The sequence below is a fragment of the Notamacropus eugenii genome, chromosome 6, assembly GCF_028372415.1.
Source record: "Notamacropus eugenii isolate mMacEug1 chromosome 6, mMacEug1.pri_v2, whole genome shotgun sequence".
NCBI classification, from domain to species: Eukaryota; Metazoa; Chordata; class Mammalia; order Diprotodontia; family Macropodidae; genus Notamacropus; species Notamacropus eugenii.
Window position 1 is genome coordinate 157,640,411 of NC_092877.1, and position 13,434 is coordinate 157,653,844.

Genomic DNA, 13,434 nt, shown 5'->3' on the forward strand with positions numbered 1-13,434 from the left:
ATTAATATTACTTAATTGTCTGTTTTTAGCAAGATGTAGTTAACCTGCTTATCTTTTCAATTAAATCTATTTCATGATGTACTCCTGCCTTTTTTTGTACTTCAACTGAAGCATAAGAGATTCAGCTTTAGCTTCTTATTTTATTTCTGTGTCTGTTTTTCTGTTTCATGTGAGTGTCTTTTAAACAACATATTTTTGTCTTCTAATTTCTAACCCATTCTAATCCACTGGGATTTTATGAGTGAATTCATCCCATTCACATTCATAGGTAAGATTACTAATTGTATATTTCTATCTATCCTGTTTTCTTTTGTTTGTTCTTCTCACTCTTTTTATCCCATTCCTCTAATAAAGTCTGTTTAGATCCTGATCACTGCATTCTTTTATCTTCTCTTCCTTTTATCACCTTCTGTTATCTCCTTCTCTTCCTATTTCTCTGCTGGTAAAGATAGATTTATATTACCATCTGAGTGTGTGTGTGTGTGTGTGTGTGTATGCATTTTTTCTCTTTGAAATAATTCAAGTATGAGTGAGGTTCAAATATTGCCTCCTCCCTAATCATTTTATCCTTCACTGTAAAAGTTCTATGCATACCTCTTTTAAATGAGATAATTCCCCCCATTCTTTCTCTCCTTTCTTCCTTCTCCCAGGTCATCCCTCCTTGCCGATTTTTTTTTATTCCATGTAAACATAATTAAAATGTGAAATAAATTTTCACATCCTATTTCTTTGTAGATTTTTTTTTCCTACTGGCCTAATAATGATAAAGTTCTTGGAATTCACATGTATCCTTCTACAGAAAAATAAACAGTTTCATTTTATTAATTTTAATTAATAATTAACTATTCATTGCTAATTAATAACCAATTAATTAATATTAGTCTTATTAAGTTCTTGTGATGTCTCTTTCATGCTTCTTTTTTTATGCTTCTCTTGAGTCTTGCATTTGAAAGACAAATTTTCTATTCAACTCTGGTTTTTGCAGATTAATGCTTTAAAGTCTTCTAATCCCAATTCTTTTTCCTTCTGTAATATTATATTCTAAGCTCTCCACTTCTTTAAAGTTGTAGGTGCAAAATTTTGTGTGATCCTGTTTGTGGCTTCATGGTATTTAAATGATTTCTTTTTCTTTCTGGCTGCTTGAAATAAATTCTCTGACCTGGAAACTCTGATATTTGGCAATGATATTCCTGCAGTCTCTTTCAGGCAGTGATCAGTAAATTCTTTCAAATTCTCTTTTATCTCCTGGATTTAAAATATCAAGGCAGTATTCCTTTTTTAAAAAAAGTTTATGACATCTATGCTTTCTCTTCAATCTTGTATTTCAGGCAATCCAAAACTTTTTGCATTATCTCTCCTTGATTTATTTTCCAAGTCAGTCATTTTTCCTATGACACATTTCACATTACCTTCTATTTATTTTATTCATTTGTCTTTATTTTATTGTTTCTTGGAGTCATTAGCTTCCACTTGCCCAATTCTAAATTTTAAAGAATTACTTTCTATAATGAGCTATTTACTACATTTTTTTTAATACTTTAGCTTTTAGTACTTTTAGCACTTCTTTTTCCATTTGGTAAATTAAGCTTTTTATTAAGTTACTTTTTTTAAAATCAATGAATTTTTGTACCTCTTTTTCTTTTCGTTTGGCCAAGTCTGTTATTTTCTTTAAAATTTTTGTGCCTCTTCTGTCAATGTGTTAACTATCTTTTTATTGTTTTCTTCCTATGCCCTTGTTTCTATACCTAATTTTTCCTCTACCATCCTTATCTAATTTTGAAAATCATTTTTAACTCTTCCAGGAAATCTTGTTGCGCCTGTGTGCAGTTTGCATATTTCTTTAACGCTTTCCTTATATGTGTTTTACTTCATTGAGTTTGTGTCTTGATCTTCTTTGTCAATCTTCCTTGTCACTACAGTAGATTGCTGTTTGGTCATTTACCTACCCTATTTCTTGATTTGAAAGTTCATGTTAATATTATGTTCTATTCTCAGCATGGGAAATTGAGAGGGGCGCTATCTCAAGCTTCAGAGTTTTTTGCCTGGCTATTTTCAGAGCTAGTTCTGGGGTTTGGAAGTTTTGGGTGCTTTCAAGGTGGTGTGATCTTGGAAGAGGTGTTGTCAGTGCTATCCTAGTTTTCACTTAGATCCTTAACCAGAAAAGACCCCTGATACTTTGGAGTTGCAATCAATAATACTTCTCAAGGTAACTGAACCCTTGGGGCCAAAAGTGATACTGCCTACTCCTTTTTGACCAAAAGTATTCATTTCTACCTTTGAATTATAACGCAGGCATGGGTATAGGCAATGGAGTTGTCAAATGATGTCTTATTCTGAATGCAATACTAGCACTGTAATTTCTTTCTGACCATTTACCAGATCCCATTACTGTCTCTTGCTTGAAAGTTTCCAAAGCTTGTTGCTTATGTTGCCACTACATAGCACCATCCCTGCTGTTTCATCCACATGGTCTCTGGGGCAGCTTGTACCCTCATGTCATACACTTGTCTTTCTCACCTCCTATGTTGTCTTGGGCTCTTGTTTGTTGACTATTCCACTCCAGAGCTTGATTTAAGGATTAGTTTAAAGTTATTTGGAAGGGAATGTTGTGAGAGTTCATTTGAATATTTTCTCTGACATTTTGGATCATTCCCCAGAAGCCCTCTGATTGTTTTTTCTAAGAAGCTGTATAACTGCTTCTTCCCACCCCATACATTGTATAAAAGATCCAAGCTCAGACCTGATTTAGCCCAGATAATCAGCGATATCTGCTTTAATTCTTATATTCTGTGAGACAAAAGTCTGAAATATTTATGGTGCCAATTTTAAGAAAATCTAAACATGAAAACAAGCATAAAAAAGATAAATTAGAAGTAGTTATTAATGCTACAGATTTTTTTTGCCAAAGTCAGAGATATAACTAGGTCGGGGTGACTGAAGCTTTTTGTTGATGGCCCTGAAATTTAGAGGTTGCTGATAATGCTTAAACTCCTTCAGCAGGTTGATACAGTGGATTTCAGCACACAATTGGAAGGACAAATATGTAAAATGACACATTTCCAGAGAGTTCAAAAGTCATTTATACTTCAGGTGGGCTCCTACTTGGACAACTTTTCCTTCCTCTTTTCCCTAGCTATTGCTTGGTAGAAATAGCATTATGATGTTCCTGTGTCTCTGACCATGGGGATTTGTGTCCCAGTTTTTAAGATCTCTTTCCTGAGTTCCCCCTTTCCCCAGCTTGTTTTTAAATTTTTAATTTGAGAGTGCCGTATGCCTCAGTGCATGCTGTGGTCCTTGCCCAGGGCATCAATGACAAAAATGACTTCCTGTAGATGTCTTTTATTCATATTAACACCCCTCATATGAACAAAGCATATTTTCCAGGAGAGAAATTTAAAACTACATGTTAGGAGCCTTTGGCAACACTAATTATGATGTCAGTCAGTGAAAAGACATTTTGCACACACAAAAATAATCTTACACATAATTTTTCAGCAACACAGCTATGGCTTAAAGCAACATTCTCTTGTTGTCAAATCTTTTTCTAACTGATTTCTTGTGAAATTCAAAACACGGAATGGTCCCTAATACACAAGATTTCTCAATAGCACCTGGAACTGTTTTGGACTTGAACAGTTGGATAAATTTTTCCAAAATGTTTACATTTAAAATACTAAAGATGGAAGAGGATATGTTTTCCTTTTTTCACAAGATTTTCAGAAACAAGAATGGATTAAATGATTTATTTCTATCTATATAAAAGGGCTACCATCATTAATCTGGCAAACAGCCTCTGCTGAAGAAATAGCTTCAAAAATTGATTAGAAAATAGGCATTGCTGAAGGCTAAATTAAGTCCTTTTAAAGTTTATAAAGGAAATTCTATGAAATTCAGTCAGCAAACATTTATTTAGAACCTGTTGTATGTAGGGTCTCAAAAAATTCAGATCTTAGTGAAAGAAATCCCTACCCTCAAAGAAATTATAACCAGCTAAGGGAGAGAAGATGGATAGATGAATAGTGAAAGCTAAAATGTGAAAGGTCTATAAGGAAGTTTGAATTGAAGAGTCAGAGAAAGAAGAGGTGTCCTGGGATTCAATAATTGTGTCAAATAATCTGTTAATGGCAGCCAACTAAAGAAAGAACATTTTCCCTTATTAAAATGAAAGATATCATCTTGTCTTACTTTCTGGGAGATATAAAAGAATAACAACTATGAAAATAATAGAAATTCATACACTTCACTACTTAGTGACCTACTCAGTCTAGAAATTACGTTAGGTCAATGAAAAATCTGGTAGGGAAACAAAGAAAAGAGAAAAAAATAAACCATGTCCCTTTGATTCCTCTATTTTTATATTTCACACAATATATTAGTTGACAAAAGCTAATTTTTTGGTAATTGATACAAGTTATGTGGCTTCAAATGCATGACTGCTACTCTTTACATACAGTAATATTTAATTTACAGATAGTCATATTTAATCAACCAATCAACAAACAGCTATTAGGAGTACTTAGTGCTGTAGAGGCACTGGGAAATCATAGACAAAAGTCAAACAGTTCTTAAGAAAATCTAGATTCTGCTAGGGAGGTTATAACATTTTTCCAGGTAAGAAAATAGATGATACACACAAAATAAATATAAAGTAATCAGAAGACCAGGGGTATTGGCAAAGTAGGGAACTAGGAAAGGTGGTTCTTGAGGGTCTTGAAAAGAGTGAGGGTTCAAGAGGTAAAAATGAGAAGTATGAGGTTATAAAAGCAGAGGAGGATACATGAACAAATGAATGGGAATAATATAGAAACAGACTGATCAGTAAGATGAAATCAAATTTTACAGGGATTTAAATGTCAAATAGAGTATTTATATTTTATCCTAGAATAATGGGGAACAACTAGAGTTTTTAAGCAAAGAAGCATGGTCAGCTCCTGTTTTCAAAACATTATTTTGATAGAATAAATTGGAGATAAAATAGTGGAAGGAAGGACACCAATTAAAATGTTATTGTAGTTGTCCAGATACGTGATGATGAGGCCCTAGTCATGGTGTGAGTGTAGAGAGGTGAATAGATCCTATCCATCTTGTGAAAGTAAAATTAGCAAGACCTTGTTATGTATTGAATTTGAAGGGTGAATTAAAATGAAGACTAGATGATAATTCCTTTGTTGTGAACCTGAGTGACTAAAACAAGAAGAACTCTCTAAGGCTGTCACCATAAAGTCAGAGCTCTAAAGAAAAAAGAAAAATCATGGTTTACAGTTGTCAAGTCACTGTAGATTTAAAGATTGTATACAATTAAAATTTGAAATGGTGTGTTATATGATGCCATCACTCTTCTGGAGCCTGAAAGCTCTCATATTTCCTTTATTTTCTCTCAACTCAATCTTAAAATACAGTGTTTTTGTGGTTTATCACCTTCTCCTTTAGGCCTGTGTTTTTGTTTCCCTCTTCTTTTTCCTGTGCCTTACGTTTGGTTCAGCAATTTGGCATTCAGGTTAGGGAATGCCCTCTGTGAAAGAATACATTTTCTGCCTAGTGGCACACTGCCCTCTAGTGCTCAGAATGAGATATTCTCTGGGCTTCCACCAACTCTAATCAGAGGGACACCATTTTACACTTCACTGACAAACCAGCAGTGTTTATGTTGAATATCCGTGGCAGCTTTTTGTAGCCACAAGATAACATGCTCTCTCTTCTTGAGTAGCTTCTTGATGCCTTTTTCCTGGAAATAGTTGCACCTGCTTTCTTTTAATGATTCCCAGATTCTTAAGCTGCCAATTCTTAATTATTCATAGTGGCCAATACCAAGATACTTGAAATTCCATAAATAATTCCAGAATCTCATTTAACCTACCTCAAATTACTAAATCTATGATGTAGATAGGATATATTTTTATAAATTCAGCCCATAAGTATATGATTTTAAATGTCCTCTCTAGTTTTAAGTCTCATCCCATAATCCTATGAGGTAGAAATTCTTGGAGACAACTGCTGCTCCCTTCTCCACCTGCAAACCAATTCACTTCAGAAAAGTTCAAAAAGAACTTGCCAAGAAGAAATGTTCATTTCCTCGTTCTCCAAGCCTGTTAAGAGAGTCCTTTTCCAATAGTAACAATGATTGTTTTTGAACTCCAATCTTTTCCTCTGACTCTTTCCTATCTTTCAGAAGTTATTACTGAGTTAATGCCATGTTGGATATAAATGTAAGACACAAAATCTTCTCACCAAAGGGTTCCCAAAGAGATACTCTTGGTTCCAAGATGGGTCAGAATCTCCTCTAACTGAAAGCTCTCGAGTCCTTTCAAATGTGTTGCCTAGTGAACCAGAAGTCTCCCTTTGTTCAGATGAAAGGCATATAATGAAATAACATAGTAATAAAAATGAGAGCTTAATACTTACCCTTATAAACTTTAGCTCTCTATTCATAAATGCACCAGTAAATGCAGGAAGGAGAGCTATGGAGAAGGTCATATATGGGGCATACTCATGTAGGAATATAGGTTATCAGGGAACATATACGGAGGACAGCTTTAGATGTTGCAAAATTGTTAATATCTTCTTGATGATTTTCTGGGTTGCTCCTCAGATGGCCTGTACTCTGCTAGGAATTGTTCTTTACTTCTGTCCACCAGGTTTTGCCTATTAGACTCTGAATTCCTTGGGAGCAGAGGTTGTTTTTATTTATTTATTTTATCTTCAGCACTTACAGTGCCTAGAACATAATATGCAATTAATATATACTTGTTCTCTGACTGACTACCTCACTCTTTAATCCACCTCTTTTAGTCAAAAGCTATGTTCCTCTCAACCCAGTTTATTAAAAACAAACAAAAAAAAAGCTAGTCAATGTTCAGGGTAAGAGAATGTCTGTTCTTTTCATTCTTTTTTCCCCTGCTGTCCTCCTTGAATCCCTCAAATCAATTCTCATAGATCCATTTTTAAATTTTTTGCATATTAACTGCTGCTATATTTTGTTTTTACGTTAGTCATTTCCTCACTCCTCCTACCCTCCCCCATCAAACCTTCTTGTGTAATAAAGAAAAACAAGTTAAAAATGTTCAATAAAGGGACTCTTTCTGAGAATGTATACATCATTCAGTCTAGTAGTTTCTCTGCTGAGAGGGACGAGGCACATGTTATCAGTCTCTTCTCTAGTATCTTCAACAGATTTTCCATTACTCAGACTTCTATTAGTGATATCTTTTTACTTTCTTGCAGTTATCATATAATTTTCTTCTGGTTCTGCTTATTTCAGGCTGCTTGAATTCATAAAAATCTTCTGGTAGTCTTTGACTCTCTCCTATTTGCCATTTCTTAATACAAAATAATGTTCCATTTCCTTCAAATGCCTTTGGGTTTGTAGCTTTGGGAATCTAATTCAATCACTGTGTTCTTGTTTATTTCTAGTTCTTTGCTTCCAAAACATTCTAGGAACATGAGTATAGAGACACACATAGATATGTATGTTTACATATACACATAGATACTCATGTGTGTAAAACTTTTGTTTCTGTCTTTGATGTCATTAGAGAATATGACCACTAGTGATTAGGATTTTCAGATCAAAATGCAATTTAGTCACCAGAAAAACATTTTTAGTTCTCCATAGCTAACATACTATCCCAGGAAAAAGGGAAATATCCTTAGGCTTCTTTCTCAACTGGAAACAGAGCAGAGTAAACTATCATAAGGAAATTGTTTACATCCTCTCCTGCCATGCTTCCCTTTCTATATAGATCATAAAGTCTGGTCTAGCTGCAGAAATCTTACGGACTAGTGATTTCCCCTCAGTGACAAATCAAATACTAATATCTTTACCTAAACATTAAAAATATATTTACTAAACATCCCTGGAAGAAAAGACACTATAAGAGTAGGCTGATTCATTCCCCCTCCAATCTAACTTCAGCTTAGTTAAATAATTAATATCTAATGTTTAAAAATGAATTGTCATTTACCAAATGGCACTATTATTCTATTGAAACATTGCTATCCATGGTTGAGTACTCAATTGACAGTAGAGGAAAATGTTGCAAAAAGGCAATACTGACGTCAGAAGAATTTAGGAAAACACTTATGATCCATCTGGGACTTTTATTTTGAGGTTTTAAGTTTATTTCCTTTATTTTCTATTATTTCTGCATGTGATTTTCCTCATAGTGAGCCCCTAAACCCATAAGCATCACTATTCTACTTAGTTGAAGGAGCCTTTTTGTTGGTAAGGAGCAAAGATATAAGACCTAAAAGATATTTTTTGGAACAAAAGTGTATCTTTCAAAGAAAATCTAGGTCTCTTCTTGCCAGTAAGGTGAAAAGTAAAGAACTCCTTTCGTATTTGACTATGTTCTAAATGATCTTTTCCTATTCTCATTCTCTAAGCACCTTTAAACCAAATTCACAGCAGGTTTCTATGGACATGTTGGCTTCTACTAATCAGACTTCAAATATCTACAAAGATTTTGAGGATTGTTTCAAAGCATTTTTTTCACAGTTAAAATCAACCAAAAGGCAGTTACCATGCAAGTGTTTCAGAAATTCTAGTATTCTGTGGAATATACTTAAAAAGAAATATTAGATTTGGGGTTATGAAGTATATTTATCTATATATCTACACATATGCACATATAAATGTATATACACACATGTGTGTATGTATATATGTATGTGTATACATATATATATACATGTGTGTGTGCATACATGCAATAATATGAATAAAATCCTCCCAAAATTCAAATCTTTCAAAGGCCAAATGAATATAAAATCAACCTAATTTAGGGTGTGTAGAATTTTTTAGAGATCTTAAATAATTATAAATCTTAGAGGTCATCTAAAATCATGTTTTTTTAAAAAAATCAAAAATAAGAAAAATAAGTGAAGTATTATTGCCATTGCTTCTGGAAACGATGAATCAACTAATTCCCATATTGCTGCAGTCTTCATTCCTACTTCCACATCAACCCTTACACTCATCTTTGAGGGGAGAAATCATTGCAGAGAGGGAGCACACTTTCCTAATAACCACTAGAAACAACTGCTGACTAACTTCTACCTAATAGGAAGATGAACACAAGAGCCCTAAGAGTGGCAGTCCCCCAACCAGAGCACTGAAATTTCTTGCCCAGATCTCACAACTGTCAACCAAAGAATCAGCTCCTATCCAAAAAGAGCCAACCATACCTACCGAATATCACCCAGCCCAAGCAGTAAAGCACCCTGAAGGAGATTGCAGATAGCATATGCCAAGCAAATCAAAGCACCACCATCTCTCCTCAAGCTTTGATAGAGACATTCCTGGATCCTGAACCCAAGAGCCTTGGGATTGGTCACGTTTCCATCCCAGGACCTCAGCCATAATCCTGGGAAGTGAATCTTGGGGAGATATAATCTAGCAACTATTCCTTAAAGTTCTACAGTCACAGTTATTAAAGACCCAGAAAAGAAAGTTCTTGCCACCAAAGTCCTTAACATTGCCAAATGGTTGACTATCAGAAACTGATGAGGTTTTATCAATGGAAATGAATTAGAGCAGACATGTACAATTTGGGAGTAGGTAGGGGCCAAAATTAAAATGGGTTAAACTTCTTTGGAGCTGCTGATAGGTTAGACTAGAGATAGACAGGCAATGGTTGGTTGCTGTGAGTTATGTGACAAACAGGAGAGTGCACAATGGCAACCCTACATTTTTTGAGGGCCCCCAGAAATCGTTTGGCAGGCTGCTATATCTGTGCTATATGTGTGCTCTGTGCTTTATCTTGTGCAGGCCTGAAATAAAGGTGTTACCATCTGCTTTTCTGCAACCCAAGTTCCATGAGAACTTTCCATTTGACTTGCAACTGAAGTCTTTATTATGGGTTGTCTCTCTTCTTAGAACGTGTGCTCCTGGAGTGCAGGGATTTCCTTGGTTTTCTGTTTGTATCCTCAGCAATTAGCACAGTGTTTTACACATAGTAAATACTTAATAAATGCTTATTCATTCACCCCCTGTGATTTCCAAAACCAAATCACCCTTCCCTGGATACCACTTCTTTATATGTGTTATCTTACACATTAAACTCTATGAAGGCAAATATTGTTTTAAATGAGTACTTGCTTCAATGTTTGACACACAGGAATAAAGATTTTAGTAATTTTATTCATTCATTCAAGAAATCTATATAATATTTAAAAAATAAAGCATAACAGTAGACCCCACCTTGACTTTACATTCAAAAATTTTATTTGTAAAATACTTGTTTGAACTTGGAACTTACCTTCCTGTAGAAAGAAGGAAGTGTATGGTAGTTTGAGTCTTATAAACTATTTTAATCCATAACCTCACATATGGCATTATGTGTAAAATTATATGTAAAATATAAGCAGTAGATGAAGCAATGTTTCTGTGGGAAATGTATTCAGAGACCCAATTTAGGTATTAAGGAACTATCTTTTCCCTGATTGCATCCTTCACAGTGCAAATAGGAGCCTTCTAGTTTTAAGATATCAGTGGTTCTTGTATCAGTGGTCCAGTTAGAAGCCTGGACCAAGGGCTAAAGAATTAGGGTGAGTACTTTGAGGGCTTTCCTCCTTCCAGATCTAGACTCAGTCTGAAATGAGGCATAATTGTAGAAGATGGAATGCTTAATCTAGGGAATTCCTTTTTCTTTCTTTTATTTTTTTCATTTTCTCCCTTCTCTTCCACTTTTTCTATTTTTCCTCTTTCTCACCGATGAGGAAGAGAAAGTAACAGTAATATAAATGGAGTATGTCTGGTTACAGAAGGATGAACTTTCCTAATATTCCTTTTTCCAGACCATATATGGACAATTAAGTTTTAAAGAGGGACAAGGAATGTTTGAAGAAATGCAGGAGGAAAATCCTCAACTTCACAGCTCTAGTGATACTCAGTGAAATTTGAGATTTGTTGGTTTTCAAGACAAAATACATGACCTGGATTCTAGGTAATAGGAACGTTATGAGAAGTGGAAGGACAAACAAAAGAAATGGCCCATTTTTATCGCATACCTCCACTAGACTTAAAAGAAACTGAAGATCATTTGGGAGAACTCAGTCTTCACTCTGGGATGAGAAAGAGGCAAAAGAATTCAAGTCAGAACTTGAAATAGTTTGGTGAAGAACTTGGTGGCTGTTATCTATGAACTCCCAGGATATTCTCTTTCTTTCTTTAATGAGTTCAACACTTGACCCACAGTCTTTATTTCATCTCCAACTCCTTCCCTAATATTAGGAGATGAAAACACACATATTGGTGTTCAGTCAAATACATTGACTTTAGACTACCTCATTCTACTCAGTTTCTATCACCTATTCCTTCCTTCCAACTCAGCCACACATAGAAATCATCACCACAAGTATTCCATTTTCATGTTCGTGAACTCTGAAATAATTTTGTCTGATCAAAATCTTTTATCATTCCATTTCTCCCTATGCCTTTTGACCTGATCTTCATCCTCACCATGACCTCTAGTCCATGCACCACTAAATTATCTGACGGAAAATCACCTTCCCATAGCTTTGTTTTTGTCCCTTTCCTCCTTTCCAATCTTGGTGAATCACCTCAACTCTGTTATTGTTTACATGCCATTTCCTTGAGTCCTTGTATCATCATTGATCTTGCTTTATAAAATACTAACTTTGAATTATTCCCACTTCTTTTACTCTTGTTCACCTTCTATGAAATGGAGCTGGAGAAAATAATAAAACTATTTTGATTGGGTTTACTACAAATTTATATTATACAATCTCAACTGGTCCCTCATTACATCAAAACAATACTTTTATTTTGCCCCCAATCGGTCTGAAATCCTACTCACAACAAAACTTATTTTAAATCTTTTCACTTCTCCTTAAGACAAATTTCCCCTGCTATGGCTCCTCTACGTCCCCAACCTCTCAGTTGAGAAGCTAACCTCATACTTTATTTTAAAAAAGGGCATTCACTGGGAACTCCCTCTTCTCTCCTTATTTCACATCAATCAATAAGACAGCTTCTGTCACTATCTCCTCTTCACTCATATCACATGAAGATGTACCCTTTCTTTGTCAAGGAAAACATGTGACTTTTGATCCCAACCTTTCACTCTTTTTTAAGAAGATTGCCCCTCTATGATCCCTGCATTTTAATCTTCAATATTTCCCTGTTTACTGGATCCTTCTCTATTACCTGAAAATACAGGTACATCTACTCCTTTTAAAATTCTCATTTGATCATCTCTCTCTGCTAAATATTGTTCACCATTTTGTGGCTAAATGTGAGAAGGTCATGAAAAATAAATATCTCTACTTCCTCTCTCACTTTTAAACTCTCTGTATCTGTTGAGCCTAGCTCATGTTCAATTAAAATTTCTCTCTCCAAAGTTACCAATGATCTCTTAGTTGCTAAATCTAGTGACCTCTTCTCAATCCTTCCACTTGACTGCTCTCCAGCCTTTGACATTATTAATTATCCTCTTATTGATATTATCCTCTCTCTGGCTTTTCATGATGCTACTTTCCCGTTCTTCTCTTCCTTGGTGTCTGATTACTCTTTCTCAGTCTCCTTTGCATATCTTCATCCAGGTCATACTGACTGACTATATGTCTTTTCTAAGGCTCTATACTTGGCCCTCCTCTCTTCTTTCTCCATACTGATCTCATATACATATATGTGTACATATGTATGTACATACACATGTATGAATAGCATATGTACATGTATATATACACAGGTATATGTGTGAATGTAAATATATATATACATATATATATATATATGCCCAATATAGAATTCAATATTACCTGTACCTACTGTTCCCCCAAATTTTCAAGGGTACCATCTTCCTTTCAGTCACATAGGCCCACAATTTAATACCCTCCCCAACTACTCATTCCCACTCACTTCTCATATCCAAGCTATAGTCAACTCTTGCTTTGTCTTCCCACAATATATATGCAACTGTCTCTTCCACAATTATTGTACCATCATCACTCATATAGCTACCACCCTAGTACAGGTCCTTATTGACTCATGCCTGCACTGCTGAAATAAATTGTTTCTCTGACTCAAGTCTATTGCCACTGAAATCTATCCTCCACTAAGCTGACAAGCTAGTCTTCTTAAAGTATAAGTTTAAACATGCCCCCTCTCTACTATATAAACTTCAATGTCTCCCCATTACATCTAAAATAAAAAAAACATATTGTTTGGCATTTAAATTCTATCAAAATCTACTCCTGTCTTGCCATTCCAGTTTTCTTATACTATCTTCTCATGCACACTCCATTATCTAGCTATGTTGGCCTTTGTGTTACTCCTCATTCATGACAGTGCCTTTTTATTGGTATACTTTATTGTATTATAATATTATATTATGTTATGGTATATCACATTGTGTTATATACATACATACATATATACATACATAGGGAATACTCTATGACTGGAATGTTCTT